The 21,123-nt window shown below is 39.3% G+C and overlaps 4 long non-coding RNA genes across 5 annotated transcripts; 2 read left to right on the forward strand and 2 right to left on the reverse strand.

Moving 5' to 3' along the window:
• Window positions 1–4,059: 4,059 nt before the first annotated feature.
• Window positions 4,060–4,502, reverse strand: LOC128126199 (uncharacterized). Its single transcript, XR_008223959.1, has 3 exons — window positions 4,430–4,502; window positions 4,256–4,362; window positions 4,060–4,183 (listed from the first exon to the last, which is right to left on the reverse strand). It is a non-coding gene; the product is annotated as an uncharacterized LOC128126199 (long non-coding RNA).
• Window positions 4,503–4,648: 146 nt separating this feature from the next.
• LOC128126200 (uncharacterized) lies at window positions 4,649–5,519 on the forward strand. Its single transcript, XR_008223960.1, has 3 exons — window positions 4,649–4,797; window positions 4,866–5,019; window positions 5,264–5,519. It is a non-coding gene; the product is annotated as an uncharacterized LOC128126200 (long non-coding RNA).
• Window positions 5,520–17,065: 11,546 nt separating this feature from the next.
• LOC111913801 (uncharacterized) lies at window positions 17,066–20,783 on the forward strand. The gene is made up of 5 exons (XR_008223963.1): window positions 17,066–17,249; window positions 17,535–18,573; window positions 18,867–18,974; window positions 20,555–20,615; window positions 20,707–20,783. It is a non-coding gene; the product is annotated as an uncharacterized LOC111913801 (long non-coding RNA).
• Window positions 19,566–20,610, reverse strand: LOC128126201 (uncharacterized). 2 transcript variants are annotated; one of them, XR_008223962.1, is made up of 4 exons: window positions 20,529–20,599; window positions 20,355–20,461; window positions 20,178–20,282; window positions 19,569–20,097 (listed from the first exon to the last, which is right to left on the reverse strand). It is a non-coding gene; the product is annotated as an uncharacterized LOC128126201 (long non-coding RNA). The 2 variants fall into 2 exon arrangements; XR_008223961.1 differs by having other exon boundaries at window positions 19,566–20,097; window positions 20,355–20,610.
• Window positions 20,784–21,123: the final 340 nt, after the last annotated feature.

Below are 21,123 nucleotides of genomic sequence, written 5' to 3' on the forward strand. Positions count from 1 at the left end.
TAGAAATCATACTAGGAATCCGGTGTTACAGATTACAGTCTTCATTGAAGGAAAAACCTTGAGCACTTGATCTTCCAAGAAATGCTTGAACTGTGTAGCCTTGGAATTTTGAGAGGGATTGGCAAAAGGAGCCTTTGACAACTCTGAAAGATCAACTCTGGTCCAAGAGTTGAAGTCATGAGCATCTTTATATAGTTCAGTGGTGCCACTCATTCGTCTCATGATCCACAAGTTTAAAGTGTCGTGAAATCCCCATGAGATGATCCCTGACCTATCACCATATACATTTTTAAAGCGATTCTCTCCAAGATCTGTAAAAGTGATGGTGGGCTGATCCACAGGAGCATTCTGATCCGAGCTCCTTTTGAACAAAATTTGACCCTTCTCAGCAGATTTGGCCAGTTTGGCATGTTTTAAGGCCACAACACTCAGAGCTTGAGCTGGCTCTTCCTCAAATCGATCTACAACACGAGGTGTTTGAGCAGATGTCACAATGGGGTGAGCTTGGATGTGCAGATTGATCCTTGACTCATTAGCGGATGTCTTGAACTTGTCACCAAGTTCCTCTTCTAGCTTTTTCTTCAAATCAAAGTAGCTTGAAGTGAGGAGATTAAAGTGCACTTGGAGGTCAGAAATCTGCTTAGTCTTCAAAGTTTTGTCCTTTTCAAGATCAGAAACTTGAATCTTCAGCTTGGCATTTTCGCTCAAAAGATCAGTAACTTGGATATTTAGCTCAATGTTCTTTTGGTCAAGTACATTCATTTTCTTCTGAAGCTCACCAATGGCTGGATTATCTTATCCTGGATGAACTTCTCTAAAAGAAATTCCTTTAGCTATGGGGGAAGGCATTGAGCTTTGTTCCTGAGCTAGATGCATGGCGAGCCGTACATAAGCAGCATCATGATCTGGCCTGGGAGGAGAAAATTCTGCTTGAGCAGAAGATCCACCAGCCTCAAAGGTGGTACTAGGACCTTCACAAAAAGGTTTTGATGAGACAATGGCAGGAGTGGTTGTTGGTGGAATTGGTAGGCCTTGAAATAGATTAAAATCCAGAAATCCTTGTCTAGTATCACGTCTTCTTCTTTTTGGAGGAGGCTGCGAGGTCTGGATTGTTGCATCATCACTCTGAAGTGGTTTTGTGGTAGGTGAAACAATATCAAGGGGAGGAATCCCTGACACTGTTACCATAGGGGTTGTCATTTCAACCACTTGTTGGGTAGTAAGAGGCGTTGACTCGAGTACATCATCGAAGTCCCGTATCTTCGTTGCTGGATGAGCAACATCATTGATATTGTCAAGTAGCGAGTTGAGATTAACCTTTGACAAAAAAATCTTCATTACTTCCAAAGTTTGACGGAATTTCATGCTTATCGAAGCCAGAAAGATCAAGGTGTTCATATAAATCCGTCTCACTCCCACTCTTTGAAGACCCTTCATTATAATCACTTTGGACTTGAACCGTTGTCAGATCATGTTCCTCTGCCACAGAAACATTTGGAGCAACTATCTCTTCTCTTTCTTCTTAGTCTGACACAGTGATAACATCCTCTTCTGAAATCACTTTCTTTGAGGAAGTAGGGTCAGAGGATACTTTTATCAGAGGATCCATGAGACTCGGATGCCTCATTTAGCTCAGCAAATCTTCCGAATTTGCAACAATAATATAATTGTTGAATCGAACAGAAAAAGCTTGATAAAGTAAAAAAAAATGTCGTCAATGACTGATTTTGCAAAAATCATATAAATATGTATAAATACATTTCTACAAGTTTACATAGGCTATCAAATGTATATATAAATATTAAATACAAGTATATATATATATATATATTGAAAAATATATTTATATTAGTAAAAATATTTGTATACATTTAAAAATGTGTGTATTGAATATTTTATACATTTAAAAATGTATTAAAAATAATAATAATAATACGTATAAAAATGTATTAAAAACATATGAAATATTTTTATACATTTAAAAATTTATGTATAAAATATTTTTATACAATTAAAAATGTAATAATAATAATAATAATAATCAAAATAACAATCAAGGTAAGGGTAAATCCGAACATTTTTGAAAAACTTAAGGGTAAATCAAAATATTTTTGAAAATTCAAGGGCTTTACTGGCATTAGGTAACCGGTAGGTTACCTGGAAACCGACTACAAGGGTAAAAATGAACAAATTAAACAAAACTTCGGGCTTTACTAGACATAAAACACTTCCAAGGGTAAAATCGACATTCTTGTGAAAACTTAAGGGCTTTTATGTCATTTTCCCTTCCATTAAATGCTTAGTTGGTTAAGTAATAATGAGGGTTATTCTGGTAAAAATGTTATTTGTTTTTAGAAGTTGACTATTATTTTGGGACAAACCAAAAAGGAAAGATAGACTATAATTTTGGGACGGAGGGAGTAGTATCACTCATATCAAAAGCCAATGTAGCGAAAGTCAAAACATGTCATGATAAAACATCATCAGAGTATAAATCCTAAAGATCTCCCGCATCTTCTTATAGTTCCGAGATGCTTTCCATGTGCTTATAAGCTTGCTGGTGTTTACAAACTTATTGGCACACATAAACTCATTTATATCTTGTAATCAGCTTCATGTTTAATAAGAATATATATTGCGCATTTTGATTGTAGTCTGAGGCTTGTAAGGTTTTCAGGTCATATTGAATTAAAACTGCATAGGCTAAGTTGATGAACTGTTGTGAAGTGTATGTTGCTTTACGCTAATATATGTTTATGTTTTCAGGTTCCAATGGCTCCAAAACAGCCAAACACAGGACTCTTTGTGGGTCTAAATAAAGGGCATGTTGTCACCAAGAAGGAATTAGCACCTCGTCCTTCCGACAGAAAAGGGGTAAGTAACAAATCATGATATCTAAATTGTGTTGAGTTTCTTTTGGTTAAATTAATGGTTGTGTTTCTTTGGATTATATATAGAAAACAAGCATAAGATCACACTTCGTGAGAAACCTTATCATGTATATTTGAGATCTTTTGTCTTTTAAATAAAGGGCTTTCAATCATACCTTGAGCTATAGAACTCAAACGGAATCACGGGTGCCTATGATTCTGTTTTCCATCAGATCTATAGTCATATTGTAAAAATCATACCTTGAGCTATAGAACTCAAACGGACCCCAAACCAGTTCCCAAAGTTCACAAATTGAGTTGGCTAACTTTCTTAAGCAGGCCAACCTCACTGGTAAGGACTTTATCTATGTGCAAGAATGGAATCTTTGCTGTTAGGTCTGATTCGGGTCTGTTCTGATATGTCATTTTGTTTTCATCATTTATAAGGCTTGGAAAAGGATCCAGAGTGATTCCAAGTTTCTATATGTTCCTGATATTATGAATTTAAGATCTGGAGCAGATGGGGTGTTATTTCCAATTATAAATTGGTTAAAATTGATCCAGACTCCAGATCAGTGGGCAGTCACCAGCTTTTACTAGTGTTGTGATTGTCCACAATGTGAATTTTATATCCGGAGCTTGGGAAATGCTTTTCATTCAATTCCAACTCTGAGACTTTCATTTGTATGTCCTTTACTTCTCTGAATTTTGGTATGGACGAACTCTACTTACAAGTTGGGTAGAATTGGCCATCCTCACTTGACTGTCTTGTTGGAGACAGAAGTGATACACCTTTTTGTAAAATTCATATTTAATTCATCCTTTGGAGTTAGAAGGAGTTCTTTATAGTTCTGGAATCCTGAATAATCATAGTTTCCTATAAAATTTAGTTAAAGCTATGTTTCTGTTTTAGATTTTGGAGTAAATCCATTTTGAACAGCAGGTCTGTTTTAGAGACCTTGCTGTGATTACTCTTTTCTCAACTCATAGCTTCATTACTTCTCCTTTCTAACCTTTAGTCCTTCTAAGATGGGTTTTAAAAGTTTAAAATTTTTGCAAGTGTGCTATTGAAAATGAATAGCTGTACAGCTCTTTGTTGTATCTCAGTATCAATGCATGTTTCATATCTGTCAATGTGTGTGAAATTAAATATTATCAAATTTTGCATATACAAAAAAAAGTGTAGCTCCTATTTATTATAAACTCACTTGCTGAATATTGCCCAGATCTAGTTTTGTAATTCGGGATCTGGTGGTTGAGAGTGCATCAAAATCTTTGCGTATGTTGAGAGAAGAATGGATATTGTTGGAGTCCTGTAGAAACAAAAAAAAAATAGATGATGATCACAAAAGAAAACATAGATGTATAGAAATAGAAATACTCACGATACAGTAGGAAGCTTCTCATGTATAATGACAAAAATGTCCTTTGGGCTACACCCAGGTCGTCTGGCCAAAAGATGGCTGTATTCTCCAAGCAGATAAGCGCTAACCTGCATAATGACATCAGCATACAGTTGTCTATATTTGTGTAGGAAATATAAGATATAATCTACATACCTTCACCATTGTCTCATGTATTGCAGGCTTATCAAGATATTCTCTAGCTTTGAGAGCTGCATAAGGCTAATGATTAAAAAAAGAAAAGTGAGTTGGTAGTAAGTCCTATGAACTTTAATAATGCAGATACCAATCTACATTCTACAATACCAAATTAATTAGAATATTCATGAATCAGAATGGAGATTCTAAAGATCATCATCCAAATGCACCAAAATTTAGAGTAAGATCGAACCACTATTAATGAAGGTATTCTACTAGGCTAGGATGCTTGTTGTTTGGATATGGAGCCATGGAAGAACTTGGACCCTTCCGTGTTAACAGTGATGGAAAAACACTCTACCCCAACCACTATGCATGGAACAATGGTAACAAAAATTCCTTTAATTACTATGTCCCATTCACATCACTTATAATCTTAGTCCCTGTCTTGCAGGTGCATGCCTAACCCTATAAAACCTTTGCTTTTGAGGTACTAACTGTTTTCTCCTGGAATTTTTTTTGCCTGAGATTTTTTGCTGCCAGCTATCCCTTCGGGACCACTCTTATGTATTATGTTAAAAGCACCAATTCAGAAATTTGCTGATTATGTAAGTCAGCTTTCCTCTTCCTTTTTGCTTTTTATTATTTATGCACCCTTATGCCACAAATCTCTTTATTTATCATACTAAATATGCAACCATCCCTTATTTTACTCCTAACTTGTTGTATAATTCATTCATGTCAGCTGCATATATGTTGCATAAAATAAATTGGTAAAAGTAGACATGTGAATTATGCATCTGTTATCTCAAATCTTACATTTATTTTTATTTTTGTTATTGTTTTTTCCAGCTTTTAGGTGTTGGTGTCAAGCTTGTTGGCAATACAGTGTGGAGTACCCTCTTTCATCAATTCTTAATAGTGATGTCACGTGAGAAATCATTTTTCTTTTTGTTAAACAAGTCTTTATTATCATGTATTAGGTCATACCATGGGTAAAAACAGCCTTGCCCCTGGTTCCGGGGTTGTCACAAAATACTTGACTTTTTAACTTTGTTTGTGGTTTCATTTAGTAATAATCCTTCTGAGGGGGTGTTTGTTGGCCTGCTTCTTTCAATGTCATTAACAACAGTGGTAAGTAAAATCTTACTACTATGAACCTCTTTTGCTTAAACCTACCTTATTGACCTGTAGTTGATTAAACATTAAATTAATTATGCAGGTTTTGAAGTTTTTGATGGAAAAGAATAGTGTTAATGCTCTTCATAGAAAAGTATGTTGGTATTTTAGGAAAATTGGCTAATAATTTAGTTAATTATATAAAAAATGTTGAAATCTTACATTTGTCTACTATTGGAATGATTATTTGTAGTATTACATTTGTCTACTATTCGAATGATTATTTGTATAACATTAACTTTTGTGCAATGCATTGTATTATTTGTATATGGTATTTTATTTTCCATTATGTGACATAAAATGCAAATTTAATATGAAAATAAGTAAATCCATAAATAATTTTTTTTTTAATTTAAAATTACGATACGCAAAAATGTGTGTCATCTTCATTTATGACATGGCCTTTCTTGACAGGGGCTTTCTTGATACGCATTGCGTGTCATTAACACGCGCGTCGTAAGGTTACGACACGCGAATGCGTGTCGTCTTCCTTTATGACAGGGCCTTCCTTCATACGCATTGCGTGTCGTAACCGCGCGTCGTAAATGCGTGTCGTAAATGCGCGTCGTAAATGCGCGTCGTCTTTAGACGACGCGCAAATGCGCGTCGTCTATCTTTATGACATGGCCTTCCTTGACACGCATTTGCGCGTCGTCTGAGCCATTTACGACGCGCAATGAGCGTCGTAAAAGGCCTTTTTTTGTAGTGATCGCAAATACTCCTATAGTATTTTAATTCTTGTGTTTGATTCTTGTAATGGTTTGGTAAGGTTTGACTTGTTGCTTACTACGATCATTCCTCGATATACGTTGGTCCAATCTCGGGCAAATATAGTTGATCACGCTATATTTGTCCAAAATCTGATTACATATATCGAGTCTCAATCGTAGTGTCAACTTGTCTAAATACTTGTATAGTTGTATAACATGATAATAATTTGTGGTATGCTTGTAATTGTACTTAAATGAACTATCAATTTAAGTTGAACGCAATGCTGCTTAAGCGTAAAAAGAAAATTTGTTTTGTCAGAGAGTATTAGTCCCTTAAGCATTTATAGTTTGTATATCTTATGTGGTTCGATATACTTAGTTCACTATAAACATTGCTCTGATACCAATCTGTCACACCCCCAAACCTGAACGGCGGAAACATTCGGGGGCGGATGACTTCATGTGGTAACGTAACAAATGAATACATAGTAAAGAAAGCAATACAACCATCATATATATAATTGAAAGTTTACATTTGTCAATAGTTACATGTTCAAAACCAATTACAATATGATGTCAAAATACGAGATTAAACTGGCGCCGCAGCATCCCTTCATCAAAAGCAAAATGAATACCTGAAATTTACTGATTTCCTGGGACATACAAGTAAATTTTGAAAGAGTAGATCAACATTTAAGCTGGTGAGTTTCATAAGTATTTAAATGAAAATGTTTGAATGAAATGAAATGTTTTGTCTTTGTTTGTTTGTGTTTAGAAAATCCTATATTTTCTACTAGTATAATAGTAGCCTTCACTCAAGACCAATGTTTGTTTCTAAAATGTATGTAAGTGTAAAATAACCAATGAGTTTGAAAACCTTGTAAATCAATGCATTTTTAATACCCCTTGTGAGTTTTATAACCATACTATTGACTCGGAATGCCTATACACAACGTTCTTCAGGCGTTGGAATGTTATGACGTTTGTCACCCCAAACGGTGGACTGCAGCTAACAGTCAGGGCGCGGGTTGTCAAGCCCGTATAGATCTATACACAAACACCATGCTCCCCCTCTAAGGGATTCTGGTATATAATACAGGACTTGAAATGTGTACTCGAACGTACATGAAGTTAGTGTCTCACAAAACCGTGGTATAAAAACAGATCTACTTGTTAAAGTGTTACGTTTGTTCTTGTATACGAAAGTAAACTTCTTGAAATTCATGTTTCTAGTACATAAGAGTTAGAAATTTGTTCGTAAAACTATACCTATTATAGTTTTCTAAAAGTGTGTCTTGTTTGTTTAGAAATACCTAGAAAAGAAATCACTTGTTTATGAAAGCATAGATTTTTGGTGTAGAGTCTAAGATAGACAAGAATAATCTAAGAAAAGTTTAGTTTATACATGCATTACAACAAATTTATATTTCAAAAGATAGAATGCTATTTTAACATATGTTATATATATGAAAGTTCCTTAAAGGTTTATAAATCGCATGTGATTTGGATATATAACAGCATATAAAAGAGTTTCTTTATGTAACACACGATAATACTCGTGTGTTTTACTTATAATCCCCCCCTTGAAAGCATATAAAAGATTTTATAAAATATTTAAAAGGTAAATTAAGGGGTATGAACTCACTTGAAAGTTTGAAGATAGCGAGATGGAAAACCGGGCAGAGTTTCGTCTCGGGAAACGGATTTTCCTCGGGATTCTCGGGAATCTCGGGAGTAAAATCGACCCTCGGGACTTGAGCAAAAAGACCAGAGCTTCGGGTTTGAACGGGCACGGAAAACGAGGCAAGATTGTGAGAGAGAGGAGAAAAATGAGCCCTTTTCTCGGAAGCCCTCGCATCCTATTTATAGGAAGGCTGGACTGCCTCGGTACGCGGGGCGTACGCTCGTACGCAGCGCGTACGCGTACGTCATGCATGACCGAAGCCTCGACTGCCTCGGCTTCGGATGGGACGGGTTACTGGGGAGGCGGGTCGGATGGGACGGCGGGTCGGACGGGACAGCGGGTCGGACGGGTCGAACGGGTCGGACGCTTCGGACGGGTCGGACGCCTCGGATAGGGCGATGTGGACGATCAGAGGCCAAGTCTCTCGGGTACGCAGGGCGTACAGGGGTACGCAGCGCGTACCTCGGATGAGGACGCTGACTCCTCTTCGGATAAGGTCCGAATTTTGAATTAAATAAATATATAATTTATTTAATAAACTTCAAAAATTCATATCTTCTTCATACGAACTCCGTTTTCGATGGTCTTTATATCCACGCGTAGGTGAGGCTACGCTCTACAACTTTCGTTTAGACTCCGACGGCAAATTCCGAAATTATTTTTTTATTATTTATTTTAAACTCATCATGTTTAAGGAATTTCTTTGAAAATTCATAACTTCTTTATCTGATGTCGGTTTTTGCCAGACTTTTTACCGCTGGAATACCATTGTCGAGACCTTCGATTCTCGTTTAGGTCATTCCGGCCAAAAGTCGCTCGATCTCCGATTCGAGTTTTTAGCTGTCTGTTGCTAAGCCGAACTTGGAAAAATCATAACTTCGCTATATGAAGTCCGATTTGGGCGTTCTTTTCACGTACGATCATGGTTAAAAGACATTTAAACATAGAAGGAAATTAAATAGAACTATTTGTACATTTTATTATGAAAGTAAATTTTATTACTCAAAAGTGGTTACAATACTTGACCCTTTTTGGTCATTACAAAGAGGTGAAATATCGGGTTGTCACATCATCCCCCCGTTAGAGAGAATTTCGTCCTGAAATTTAAAGTAGTAAAGATACTAGTGAACATGAAAGAGATGAGGGTACTTTTGTTTCATCTGATCTTCGCGTTCCCATGTGAATTCAGGTCCCCGCTTGGCGTTCCAGCGAACCTTCACGATGGGTTTCCGACTTTGTTTTGTTTGTTTGACCTCTCGGTCCATGATTTCTATTCGTTCTTCCACAAAGTTGAGGCTCTCGTTGATCTCGATCTCGTCGAGTGGAATAACAAGAGTCTCGTCGGACAGACACTTTTTCAAGTTTGAGACGTGGAAGGTTGGATGGATGTTACTAAGTTCGCGCGGTAGGTTAAGCTTGTAAGCCACAGGGCCGATTATGGCAAGGATCTCGAAAGGCCCTATGTATCTTGGATTTAGTTTCCCACGCTTTCCAAATCGTATTAAACCCTTCCACGGTGAGACCTTTAATAAGACGTGGTCTCCTACCTGGAATTCCAAAGGTTTCCTCCTTTGGTCAGCGTAGCTTTTCTGTCGGTCTCTAGAGGCTTTCAATCGTTCACGAATCTGAATGATCTTCTCTGTCGTTTCTCATATGATTTCTGGACCGGTGAGAGTGCTTTCAGGAACTCTTCCTCTAGCTAACTGGGTATCGCCAACTTCAGTCCAGCACAGAGGGGATCTGCACTTTCGACCATAGAGGGCTTCAAACGGAGCAGCCTTTATGCTTGTATGATAACTATTGTTGTATGAAAATTCGACAAGGGGTAAATGAATATCCCATGCCTTTCCAAAGTCAATCACACAGGCTCTCAGCATATCTTCTAAAGTTTGTATTGTTCTCTCACTTTGTCCGTTTGTTTGTGGGTGGTAGGCCGTACTCATGTCTAGCCTAGTTCCCAGGGAACTTTGTAGTGACTGCCAGAATCTTGAAGTGAATCTACTATCTCGATCGGAGATAATGGATATCGGAACACCATGCAGTCGCACTACTTCCCTTAAGTAAGTTCTTGTAAGCTTCTCCATTTTGTCAGTCTCCTTGATGGGTAGGAAATGCGCGGATTTGGTCAATCTGTCGACAATGACCCATATGGTATCGAGTCCACTTGTCGTCTTGGGTAACTTGGTTATGAAGTCCATAGTAATCCGCTCCCATTTCCATTCTGGTATCTCTGGTTGTTGTAGTAATCCTGACGGTTTCTGATACTCGACCTTAACCTTAGCACAAGTAAGACATTTACTCACGAAGGTAGCAATTTGTGCTTTCATGTTAGGCCACCAGTACAGCTTCTTAAGATCCAGATACATTTTATCTGAACCCGAGTGAACGGAATATCTTGAGTTGTGAGCCTCGGTCATGACTATGTTTCTGAAACCACCACGTTTCGGGGTCCAGATTCGGTCCATGAGATAGTAGGCTCCGCCACCCTTGACTTCTAGATTCTTCTCCATTCCTCGCAGGGATTCACCTGCCACGTTTTCAGGTTGCAAAGCTTCCATTTGTGCCTCCTTAACTTGTGTGGATAAGTGGGAATGGATAGTCATGGTCAGAGATTTGACCCTCCGACCAGTGTATTCCTTTCGACTGAGGGCGTCAGCTACTACGTTGGCCTTGCCAGGATGATAACGAATTTCGCATTCGTAGTCATTCAGTAACTCAAACCATCGTCGTTGTCGCATGTTGAGTTCCTTTTGATCGAAAATATGTTGAAGGCTCTTGTGATCGGTGAAAATAGTACTCTTTGTTCCGTATAAGTAGTGCCTCCAGATCTTCAGAGCAAATACCACTGCTCCTAACTCGAGATCGTGTGTCGTATAGTTCACTTTGTGTGTCTTAAGCTGTCGGGAGGCATAAGCGATAACCTTCCCTCTCTGCATAAGAACACAACCAAGTCCTTGATTTGACGCATCGCAATACACCACGAAGTCTTCTATCCCTTCGGGGAGGGATAGTATCGGTGCGGTGCACAAGGCCTGCTTTAGTGTCTGGAATGCCTTCTCTTGTTTCGCTTCCCAGTCAAAGGCCACACCTTTCTAGGTTAATGTAGTAAGAGGTTTCGCAATTCTCGAAAAGTTCTTTATGAATCTGCGATAGTAGCCAGCTAGACCTAGAAATTGACGAATTTCTGTAGGTGTCTTTGGTGCCGACCAGTTCTCAATAGCCTTAATTTTGGAGGGGTCCACGTGTATACCTTTCTCGCTAACAACGTGGCCTAAAAATTCGACTCTTCGTGTAACAGCCCGGAATTTCAGGTATTGTTATATTTATGTTTTGGGTGTTTTAAGAGGGGACTCGACGAGTTGGAGCCTAGACTCGCCGAGTAGGATCGCGGATCTGGTCGCGGGTTCGTGACTGGACTCGACGAGTCCGGATATGGACTCGGCGAGTCTGTGCTATTTAGCGAAAACCCTAACCGTTCAGGTTTGGGACGTATATGAGGGACTTTATGGCCATCATTGTCCACCCTAGCCCTCTGAGAGAAACCCTAATTCGATTGTGAGTGCCTGGAGCAAGGTTGAAGACCATTGTTGATTTTGGAGGTGTTGTTTTGCAAGGAAGAAGAAGCTTTGGTTGAGGGACCAATAAGGGAAGCCACGTTCTGTAGATTAGGGACATAGAGAGCACGTTATTCAGGTAATATTTCGAGTTACATTCCTCTATGCTGATGTGTATATGGATTTAGGGTTTATTGAACCCTTTTGTGGCTAGATTGGGTATTGCATTAGTCCCCCAAACGATTGGAACTCTGTATTGGGACCTTTGGAGGTCCAGAATGTCCCATGCCTGAGCATTTCGGGAATCAATGGAGGTTTTGGATTGGAATCCTTATGCCTTAGGTCAAAATGTAAATTATGAATCATGGGGTGTATTATGAGCACCGAAATGGGGACCTTAAGTGATGAATGAGTCTAGGAAGGCCAGACCTAGGAAGGGTCGGAGCAGTTCTGACCTTAGAAAGCAGTTTGAGCGGTTGCATGGCATGGACTCGCCGAGTCCGATGAACAGACTCGGCGAGTAGCTTGAAGATTAACTGGGACTCGTCGAGCTGTTCTTCAGACTCGGCGAGTTGAGTCGGGGTGGCCCCGCGATTCTTCCAGGAGAAACTCGTCGAGTCAAGGAGGATACTCGACGAGTAGAAAGTGAATCTTAGAGAACTGGTGAGGACGTCTAGACTCGCTGAGTCGCCCTAGCACTCGCCGAGTCAGGTCAGGTTGACCGTTGACCGTTGACCAGGGTTGACCTATGTTTGACCTCTTAGGGATAGTCAAACTTAGAAGATAAAAGTGTTAATAAGAGATGTATGATATTATAGGGAGATTATAGCTCGGCGGATCGAGTACGAGTGACTCCGGGATTTGCTAGCTTTCGGCATTCACGAGGTGAGTCTTCTCACTATACTGTACCCGGAAGGGTTTGACTGTGTGACTGGAAGGTCGGATATGATATGTGTTATGGGTGTTCTATGTGCTATGTATGATATATTTGATATGGGCCGGAAGGCGAATATGTTATGGGCCGGAAGGCGTTGTGTTATGGACCGGAAGGTCGGCGTGGGTAGGACCGGAAGGTTTACCCAGCAGGGACGGAAGTCCCCTGAGACACATGGACCGGAAGGTCAGGGCCTGGAAAGGCGTATGTGCGTAAGTTGTATATTGGGGAACTCACTAAGCATTTATGCTTACAGTTGTTATGTATGTGTTTCAGGTACTAGCGAGGACCGTGGGAAGGCGCCGGCGTGATCTGTACACACTGAAGGATGTTTTGTGATCTTGGGATTTAGATGATTTGTATTTTGACATGACACTTGAAATGTTTATGCCTTGTTTTGGAATAAAAATACTATATTTTGAAATGAAAAATTTGTTTGAAAATTTACGTTGTTACACTTCGAATCCAAAATTCGCATTTAGAGAACTTCGCATAGAGTTTCTCCGTTCGCAGTGTTTCTAGGACTTTTCGTAGGTGCTGACTATGCTCCTCCTCACTTCGAGAGTAGATAAGTATATCATCGATAAAGACGATGACGAACTGATCCAAGTAAGGGCGGCATACCCTATTCATTAGGTCCATAAATACTGCTGATGCATTGGTTAATCCGAACGGCATCACTACAAATTCGTAGTGTCCATAACGAGTTCGGAAAGCTGTCTTTGGAATGTCCCCCTCTAGAACTCGTAGTTGGTGATATCCAGATCGTAGGTCTATCTTTGAGAAGTAGTTAGCTCCTTGAAGTTGATCGAATAGGTCGTCAATGCGGGGTAGAGGATAGCGGTTCTTGACAGTAAGTTTGTTCAGCTCTCTGTAGTCGATGCACATACGGAACGATCCGTCTTTCTTCTTTACAAACAAGACCGGTGCTCCCCAAGGTGAGAAACTTGGTCTTATGAATCCTTTTTGAAGGAGTTCATTAAGTTGACTGGAAAGTTCCTGCATCTCTGCTGGTGCGAGACGGTAAGGCGACTTCGCTACTGGGGTAGCTCTTGGAACTAAGTCGATTCTGAACTCGACTTGGCATTGCGGTGGTAATCTTGGTAGTTCTTCTGGAAAGATATCGCGAAAGTCGCGTACTACCGAGATGCTCTTGATGTCCTTCAGTTCTTGACTTGTATCAACGATGTGCGCTAGGAATGCTTGACAATCCTTCCGCAAGCACTTTCGAGCTTTGATGCACGAAATGATGCGAAGGTTTGTACTAAATTTGTCGCCGTAGATAACTAAGGTTTCGTTGTTAGGGAGATTAAGACGGACTGCTTTCTCAAAGCACATGATGTCGGCGCGAAGAAGACTCAACCAATCCATGCCGACTATGACGTCGAAACTTTTAATTTGGACCGGCATGAGATTGATTGGGAAAGAATGGCCGTCTAAAGTTAACATACAGCCCATGTATATGCAATTAGTGTTTTCGGTTTTTCCATTGGCCATCTCTATAGTGAATGATTTTTCTAACTTGCTAGGTTTAGGTTTAAGTAAATGAATAAAGTTTTGACTCACGAAGCTTCTCTCCGCTCCACTATCGAATAATATGCATGCGTATGAATTATCGAGAAGGAACGTACCAGCAACTATAGTTGGATCAGCTACAGCTTCGTCGTGGCCTATTGCCAAAACTCGTCCCACACCTCCGGTGCCTGCTGCCTTAGGACAGTTCCTCTTGTAGTGGCCCACCTCGCCACAATCGTAGCAAGTCTGCCCTACACCCGCACCGGGAACTTGAGTGATAGGTTTTGCAGGGTCTTTGCAGAAATGGGCTGTGTGTCCCTTCCTGTTGCAGTTGGCGCACTGCATTTCCCGACAAGGTCCATGTTGGTGGAAATTGCATTTGGTGCACTTTGGGAGGTTACCTATATAAGGCTTTGTTGGGTAGGTATTTGTAGGAGCTGTAGTAGGTACAGTGGCAGCATTCACTGAAACCAGTTGTTTCTTTGCGGATTCTTGGGAAGACCCACCCTTCCCTTTATTTCACACTCTCTTTCTGCCATTGTTGTTGTTGTTGTTGTTGTTGTTGTTGTTGTTGTTTCCTTTCTGTGGTGCTGGTGCAGAAGTGGTTGAGTTCTGATGACCTCCGTAGTCAATCAGAGATTGTGCCAGTTCCTTAGCACTTTCAAAGGTGTCAGGTTTAGAAGCTAACACGCTTGATCGCATTTGGGGCATCAGTCCCCAGATGTACCTTTCTATTTTCTTGCTCTCGGGAGCAATCATATCTGGACAAAGGATTGCCAGCTCGCAGAATCTGTTGGTATAAGTAGCGATGTCGGTACCAACCATTCCGAGAGTCCATAGCTCGTGTTCAAGCTTTTGAATCTCTCCCCGTGGGCAGTATTCTCTCATCATCATGGCTTTCAGGCTCTCCCAGCTTATGGAGTTTGCCACGATTAGGGTAAGTACTTTAACGTGGCCATTCCACCAAGTTAAAGCTTTATCAAGAACGGTGAAAGTTGCAAATTTGACTTTGCTGTGCTCGGGACATGAGCAGATTTCAAAGACTGCCTCCGTCCTTTCAATCCACTGCCTCAGGGCCATTACACCACCAGTTCCATAAAACATCCGGGGCTTGGCATTAGTGAAGTCCTTATAGGTGCATTCTCGAGGTGGTCCATGACTCTCGCCATGGTTGGATAGGTGTGTGCCAGATCCCGAGCCATTAGTACTCGAGTTATTGATCTGTGACATGGCAGCTGCCACCGCTGCGGTGACTGCTGCTTGAAACATAACAGCATCAAATTGAGGTGGAGGAGGTGGTGGTGGTACAGGTGCTTCCTCACCGTTGTTTCGCCTTGGATTCCTACGCGGAGGCATCCTTCAACTATAGGTTGAAAAGACAAGGATAAGAATTTCATAAAATAGAAAATGTATGTGTCTCATGAACTAAATCGCTATAGTTCAACAGCAGATGATAGTATGAGTCTTAAAATAGAAGAATGAAAGTTATTTGTAAGACTGAAGGTATGAAACAAGTATTTGGCTTTCCAAAGACCATTCAAGGTTTGAACGAAATACTCAACATAGTAGTAATAGTGCCACTTATATTAATATAAAAGTTGTTACAACGATCATGAAAATTTGACCCCTATAAGGGTCTCCGATTACAAAGTTCGAGAAATTTAAAGACTTTTAGCCGAGGTCCTAAGCTATAACAAAATTTGAGTCCTTGACAAGCACTACTTGCGTCGAAGGTTGCGCTTGGAGCTTGACTCCGCATCTGATTGCTTTGACTCCATTAAACGCCTATCAAAAGCGGCTTGTTGTTCCCTCAGTTCAGCGAGGGCTGCAATCATTTGCACTTGAAATGCTTCGGTTTGGAGTTGAGCATTGTCTTGTATCTTGTCCAGCCTACGGATGTCAGAAGTGTGAATCTGCACTTCCACGTTGACATCCCGGAGTCGACTAGCTTGAACTCCAGACTGATAGGACTCATTGGCTAACTTACCCACCATTACCGGGAGTGCTCGATCAGCTGAACCTCCGCCGCGGACATCATAGAAGTCCCGGCACATGCCGTAGGGAGGGCGTAGGTTTTGCTGTTGGCTCCAATGGTGGAGGTGACTTCCCCAGACGGGAGTCGGTCCTTGAAAGTTCCTTACGAAGACGGGAGGTTGAATGGGTGGTGGATCGATAACTTCCGGCTCTGAGTCGGTACCGGAGTCATCACCCACTTCTATGGGTTCCTCGTCCTCTTCGGGATCATCTTCGATCCATCCTCCGTTGCCTTGGTTGGGAAAGTAGGGGTCGCCAGGGTGGTGAAATCCAGCCATTTGACTGTACGAGAAATAGGGTTATAAGAATGTAATAAAGTTGAAACGTGCAAAACATGTAAGTTAAACTAGTTTAGATCCACTACAAGAAAAAAGGCCTTTTACGACGCGCAAAATACGACGCTCATTGATCTATGTTACGCAAAGGAGAGTGACATTAGAAAAATGTCATCTCTTCAAAAAATTTAAGGATAGAAGACACGCATTATTGCGCGCCCTTAAATTAGTGTCTAAAAAAAACACGGAGGGCACCTATAATAAAATGCGCGTCGTCTAAGGATGTCGCTTTATATTTTTTAATGGAACGCGCGTTCCATCCTTTAATAGTGGGGGAAAGGGGGAAATGAAATTCTGAAAAAATTAAAAACCCCGCCATGCTCTCCTCTACCTTCTTTCAATCGTTCTTCTCTCTCTCTCTCAATCAAATACCAAAAATTGACTATTGTTGGAACTAGGGTTCCGGTTCTTAGTGAAATCGAAGGTTTTTTGGTCACCAGGCCATGAAATTGATCAAAGGGGTACAGTTTAGAGTGATTTCCATATCAAGTAGAATAGTTGCTCCATTAAAGTCAAGGTCTCGAAACTCCATGGTCAATCACCATCAACATTCTACTTCTTTATTTGTTCCAGAGGTTTGTCTTACTTTATTATGAGTTTTATAACCTTTTTAATCAAACTCAATTATCCCTCGATACCTAATGTTATCTTTTGCGTTGTTGCTTCTGCTCTGTTCTTCTTGAAACCTCCCCACACACTCATGTCGAAACATAATTTATGATATCAAGTTGGAAATCAATAGAAATGGCTATGAAGGTCGGTTGGGTTGGACGATTCTCTGGAGGATGAGAGAGATTTGGACATGGCAGATCGTAGGGCTACAGAGATTGAGCTTGATACCATGGAGGGTTTTGCGTCAAGGGAAAAGCTCCACCATCATCTCAACGACCAAGGTTGGTTAGGGTTTCTGTTTTTTTTTCTGTTTTTTCTTTTTCTCCTTCCCCAGTTGAAAATTCTCTTTGGTATGTGCTAGTTCTCTCTCCAGCTTCTCATTTTTTAAGATTAATTGTTAGTGGAAATAGGTTTTAGATTCATTGAAATGTTCTCTTTTGCTTCCTTTTCTCTAATGAGCATTATATGTTCTATTTCACATCTAATTTATATGGTCTGATTCTCTTTTTGTTTATTGGGTTTTATGTGTTAATCTGTGATAAAAATAAGTTCACTTTTTTGTGCAGGTTTCTTGACTTGAAGTTTAGTTTGTCTATCATATTTAGAGATAATAAACGAGTCTCTGGGAGGTATGCAATGAGCTTTAAGTAGGTCAATTAATAGATCCCATGAATCCAAGTGCACCACTTGCATGAGTTGGATGAAGTTGTGGGTTACATGAGCCTGTGTTACCCTTTTGGGCTAACTGCCTCGGTTCTGTTTGGAAGACATCATAAGGCCATATTACAATCTCCAAAAAAAAACTTTCCTTGTTCTTCTTTGCTTTAACTTCATCAGCCTCCAGATCTAATATTAATTTTTCTCTTAGATTCAGAAATTGATAAATCTCTTAAACAAGGTTTATCCCATTTTTTTCTTCAGTAGTGTAGAAAGACATGTTGCCAATGTATACGGTTGTTGAATTTTGGAGTGCGTGTTCATATTCTTATTGTGTTCCTGGAAACCTTTTGTCACGATACGCTGAAATCTTTGTTGGATCCTGTAACATTAACATAGGTAATGAATAGAATGCACACTGATAAGTGATATTGGTAATTTAGTAATTTTAAAAATAGGAAAAATATTGGATATTACCTTGAACAGCAACGCCATTGCACCTTATCTGAAAATGAAGACAAGTAGTATATTGTGTTGTTACTCTCGAGTTAATAGTTACACATGCTTATAGAAACAAATCTGATGATGTTTAAATTAGTATGACTATCACATTTGTTGCATGAAATTATTCTTACAGAACCAACTCTGATGATGTTTAAATTAGATGAGAAGCTGAAGTTGATAGAATCTCGTCTGGAAAGCAAAGTATTTACTAAACCACCTCAATACTCAACCCCTTTTACATTGTTTTCATCATATTGTTACATATAACAAGATACACTTTTTGTTATTGTAGAATTGAGGGCCCACTTCTGGCTTACATCCTCGTTGACGTACATCACGTGATATTCCTCCGGTGTGGAGTTAAGAATTTGGGGGTTTCTTTCAAGAAGCAAGTAAAATGTACAGCAACTAAAGTTTACTTGGTCTCAAATTCTTCTTGCCCAGGTTGTTTTTCTTCCCTCATTGTACTTTTAGTTTTCCCGCATCTTCTTATAGTTCCAAGATGCTTTCCATGTGCTTATAAGCTTGCTGGTGTTTACAAACTTATTGGCACGCATAAACTCATTTATATCTTGTAATCAGCTTCATGTTTAATAAGAATATATATTGCGCATTTTGATTGTAGTCTGAGGCTTGTAAGGTTTTCAGGTCATATTGAATTAAAACTGCATAGGCTAAGTTGATGAACTGTTGTGAAGTGTATGTTGCTTTACGCTAATATATGTTTATGTTTTCAGGTTCCAATGGCTCCAAAACAGCCAAACACAGGACTCTTTGTGGGTCTAAATAAAGGGCATGTTGTCACCAAGAAGGAATTAGCACCTCGTCCTTCCGACAGAAAAGGGGTAAGTAACAAATCATGATATCTAAATTGTGTTGAGTTTCTTTTGGTTAAATTAATGGTTGTGTTTCTTTGGATTATATATAGAAAACAAGCATAAGATCACACTTCGTGAGAAACCTTATCATGTATATTTGAGATCTTTTGTCTTTTAAATAAAGGGCTTTCAATCATACCTTGAGCTATAGAACTCAAACGGAATCACGGGTGCCTATGATTCTGTTTTCCATCAGATCTATAGTCATATTGTAAAAATCATACCTTGAGCTATAGAACTCAAACGGACCCCAAACCAGTTCCCAAAGTTCACAAATTGAGTTGGCTAACTTTCTTAAGCAGGCCAACCTCACTGGTAAGGACTTTATCTATGTGCAAGAATGGAATCTTTGCTGTTAGGTCTGATTCGGGTCTGTTCTGATATGTCATTTTGTTTTCATCATTTATAAGGCTTGGAAAAGGATCCAGAGTGATTCCAAGTTTCTATATGTTCCTGATATTATGAATTTAAGATCTGGAGCAGATGGGGTGTTATTTCCAATTATAAATTGGTTAAAATTGATCCAGACTCCAGATCAGTGGGCAGTCACCAGCTTTTACTAGTGTTGTGATTGTCCACAATGTGAATTTTATATCCGGAGCTTGGGAAATGCTTTTCATTCAATTCCAACTCTGAGACTTTCATTTGTATGTCCTTTACTTCTCTGAATTTTGGTATGGACGAATTCTACTTACAAGTTGGGTAGAATTGGCCAACCTCACTTGACTGTCTTGTTGGAGACAGAAGTGATACACCTTTTTGTAAAATTCATATTTAATTCATCCTTTGGAGTTAGAAGGAGTTCTTTATAGTTCTGGAATCCTGAATAATCATAGTTTCCTATAAAATTTAGTTAAAGCTATGTTTCTGTTTTAGATTTTGGAGTAAATCCATTTTGAACAGCAGGTCTGTTTTAGAGACCTTGCTGTGATTACTCTTTTCTCAACTCATAGCTTCATTACTTCTCCTTTCTAACCTTTAGTCCTTCTAAGATGGGTTTTAAAAGTTTAAAATTTTTGCAAGTGTGCTATTGAAAATGAATAGCTGTACAGCTCTTTGTTGTATCTCAGTATCAATGCATGTTTCATATCTGTCAATGTGTGTGAAATTAAATATTATCAAATTTTGCATATACAAAAAAAGTGTAGCTCCTATTTATTATAAACTCACTTGCTGAATATTGCCCAGATCTAGTTTTGTAATTCGGGATCTGGTGGTTGAGAGTGCATCAAAATCTTTGCGTATGTTGAGAGAAGAATGGATATTGTTGGAGTCCTGTAGAAACAAAAAAAAAATAGATGATGATCACAAAAGAAAACATATATGTATAGAAATAGAAATACTCACGATACAGTAGGAAGCTTCTCATGTATAATGACAAAAATGTCCTTTGGGCTACACCCAGGTCGTCTGGCCAAAAGATGGTTGTATTCTCCAAGCAGATAAGCGCTAACCTGCATAATGACATCAGCATACAGTTGTCTATATTTGTGTAGGAAATATAAGATATAATCTACATACCTTCACCATTGTCTCATGTATTGCAGGCTTATCAAGATATTCTCTAGCTTTGAGAGCTGCATAAGGCTAATGATTAAAAAAAGAAAAGTGAGTTAGTAGTAAGTCCTATGAACTTTAATAATGCAGATACCAATCTACATTCTACAATACCAAATTAATTAGAATATTCATGAATCAGAATGGAGATTCTAAAGATCATCATCCAAATGCACCAAAATTTAGAGTAAGATCGAACCACTATTAATGAAGGTATTCTACTAGGCTTGGATGCTTGTTGTTTGGATATGGAGCCATGGAAGAACTTGGACCCTTCCGTGTTAACAGTGATGGAAAAACACTCTACCCCAACCACTATGCATGGAACAATGGTAACAAAAATTCCTTTAATTACTATGTCCCATTCACATCACTTATAATCTTAGTCCCTGTCTTGCAGGTGCATGCCTAACCCTATAAAACCTTTGCTTTTGAGGTACTAACTGTTTTCTCCTGGAATTTTTTTTGCCTGAGATTTTTTGCTGCCAGCTATCCCTTTGGGACCACTCTTATGTATTATGTTAAAAGCACCAATTCAGAAATTTGCTGATTATGTAAG

Source organism: Lactuca sativa, chromosome 5 (assembly GCF_002870075.4).
Source record: "Lactuca sativa cultivar Salinas chromosome 5, Lsat_Salinas_v11, whole genome shotgun sequence".
NCBI classification, from domain to species: domain Eukaryota; kingdom Viridiplantae; phylum Streptophyta; class Magnoliopsida; order Asterales; family Asteraceae; genus Lactuca; species Lactuca sativa.